The sequence below is a fragment of the Pygoscelis adeliae genome, unplaced genomic scaffold (genome assembly GCF_000699105.1).
Source record: "Pygoscelis adeliae isolate BGI_AS28 unplaced genomic scaffold, ASM69910v1 Scaffold207, whole genome shotgun sequence".
NCBI classification, from domain to species: Eukaryota; Metazoa; Chordata; class Aves; order Sphenisciformes; family Spheniscidae; genus Pygoscelis; species Pygoscelis adeliae.
Window position 1 is genome coordinate 903,027 of NW_008825160.1, and position 3,089 is coordinate 906,115.

Sequence of the window (3,089 nt, forward strand, 5' to 3'; positions counted from 1 at the left end):
GCCTTGGACCATCACTGCTACAACAGTAATAATGCAATTACACAACACACACTTGAACTACTTTATGCCCTGACAGAGCGATGAGAAACAGAGAGAAATGGTCTACCTAATGCAACTCACCCTGAACCACATGGTTTGAAATCAGGTAACTTGGAACAGCTCTACAAACTGCATATACTACCCTCCCAGTCAAAGCGAGGGAAAACTAATTGCCTTCTTAATTAAACAGCTGTCTTATAGAACAGTTGTCCTGTAGTCTTACAGAAGAGGAAAATGAGCATTCTTCTTTGACTTACTTTTTGGATTGTCCTCGTTTGCTTGTACAACTCAGTCACCACTTCTTCTTCTGCAATACAACAAAGAAAAGACAAATTCTGTTGAAAAAAGTATTTGCTTGAACTGAAGTTTCTCATTATATTGTTAATTAATGCTTGAAGCTTACTGTTTGCTTTTAGTCAGCACTGGAAAGTATTTCCATCGTTCATTTCTGTTTCTCTGATTTGATTGCCAGAATATTTCTGTGACATGAAACTGCTCTATCAAGATGAATTGTGGAGACTACCTCGTGATTTGAGCATAACATTGAAGAACTAGAAATAAATTCCAAATCCTATTGCAAAGTTTTACCAAAGAAATTCCTCTTAGCCATAGAGAAAGTGAAGAAATGTAAAGAAGGATTTAATTGCTCTAAGAGAGCTACGTAGTGTCTTGTTAGACTCTATGACTGTTCCTTGTTGGCCTCCAGCACCTACTTCAGAAAGGTGATGACTTTCCCTTGGTCTTGGGTCATATCTGCTAGCCCTTTGTTTCAAGGCACCCTAAAGACACTTCAATGGGTGTTGAATACGAACAAGTAACAAGTGATAAAGCAAGACGAAATGGCCTCAAGTTGTGCCAGGGGAGGTTTAGATTGGATGTTAGGAAAAATTTCTTCACCGAAAGGGTTGTCAAGCATTGGAACAGGCTGCCCAGGGAAGCGGTGGAGTCACCATCCCTGGAGGTATTTAAAAGACGTGTAGATGTGGTGCTTAGGGACATGGTTTAGTGGTGGACTTGGCAGTGTTAGGTTTCTGGTTGGACTCGATGATCTTAGAGGTCTTTTGCAACCTAAACGATTCTATGATTCTAGGTTGGCCATTATGTCATACTCTGTGCTTCGGATTCAAATCTGTAAAAACAGAGGAAGTATATCCATACCTTACTGGGAATTCATTAATGTTTTTGAAGTATTTTGGAAGATTAAAACAAAAGAAGCAAGCAACCAAGAAAAACAAACAAAAAAAATCTACTAAGTGGAGTTATGAAAGTATTGTCCTTAAAAAGAATGCTCTCATGCTACATTCTCTATTTAGCTACATAATTAGCAAACCTTTAGCAGAAGCAGCAAAAAATTCCTCACTCCCTTACTATGCCAAGTAGTGACCTGGAACTACTCAATCCTCCATAAAGAACTGGTATGCTCCAGATAATGGAATAACTAAATAACAGGGGACACACTGGAAAATGAAGTACAGAGACATCTCATCACTCAAGGTTAGCACTGTTCTTGTTCTGCTGAAAATGGTAATTTGCAAGGCGGGGGGGCGGGGGCAGAGAGAGAGATGGAAAGAGGAGGACACCCGTCAAAGAATCCTGACTCTGGCTATGGTTTGCAGCCAGGAGGGGATAACAAAGCAACAAGTAAATGCCAACATGGATTTGTCGTCCTGCTTAACCTCCCTATCCAGCAAGTCAAAGAGCCATGGGATATGGAGAAGGTGCAGCAGCCATCATAGTCACCCGAGCATGTCAGTTTTCATGCTATGTCATACTGTCTTCTCCTAAATCAATAAAGGAAGCATGGTCTTCATGAACATGCTGTAGAATTGGATGGAAAAACACATCTGAAGAATAAAACTATTAATGGCTCACTACAGTGACCATACATCGATCTTAGCGTGTAGTATCCAACCTTTAGCATCAGAAAAACACCAATGCATTCAGAACGAAACAGAATATCTCATTAATTCACCAGACAACTATGTATGAGAAGAAATGTTTTCTGAATGTTCATCAACTTAACTTCTAAAATCTCAATATGAAATAAATAAGTCTATCATTAGGGGGTATGAAATCATCCAAGTCCTTTAAAAGGGACACCGTTAAACTTCAAGCTATTTAATTTAGCAAAACAATAGAGCTTTACGAAGCATGTTTTTCACTAATGACCTGGCCACTATTTTTGTTATGCTTGCCTCTAAAATGCACAGCCAATATTTGTGGTTTAAAAAAAAAAAAAAAGACATTTCTTTTCTCAAAATATTGTTGTGAAGGAAAAAAACAATCCAGAAAAAAAATAACTCAGAATACAATCAAATATACAAAGGAAAACCACACAAGTACAGATTTCATCATACTCCTCCAGATTTTAAATAGATCAACATATTTTGGAGATGGGTGTGATTTTACGCTAGCTATGCCCCTTTAAAATTGGCAACTACATTTAATTAAGTGCCTTCTTATTCCAAATTCCAAACTTCAGTTGAAAACAGATCTCACAATGGAGTCCTACAGCTGAATATACTCTAGGGGAAAATGATTTCCTTTAATTATTCCAAATTCATTTGCATGACAGTTTATCATTAGTACATGCAAAAAAATATGTATTATACCAACAGAGGAAAAATTCTGTGCAAACAGTTGAAGAAACTCACATCCCACCAGTGAGATGAGCTTAGAATTTAAAGCACAAAGCTGTTGTTTTGTTTCTTTTAAAACCAACCAACCATAGTGTTAGTAGTCCAGAGATAACAAAAAACAACACAAATATGATTTCTTGCATACCAGATTCTCTTCTAAATAGCTAAAAAGAGCCACATGGACAACCTAGGGTAGACTAAAAATAACTGATGTAACACAACGCTCTGCAAACGACTCAAGTACAAAGAGAGGTCTTCCTACTTCACTGATCGATAACAAATAAAAGAGGAAAGTAAACACATACTCACTTTGTAACTCCATCATCAACATCGTTGTCCTGGAAACAATTCTTCTACAAGAGAAGTAGTACTTAACTACTAAAACATCTTCTGCTACTTCTTTTTTTCCTC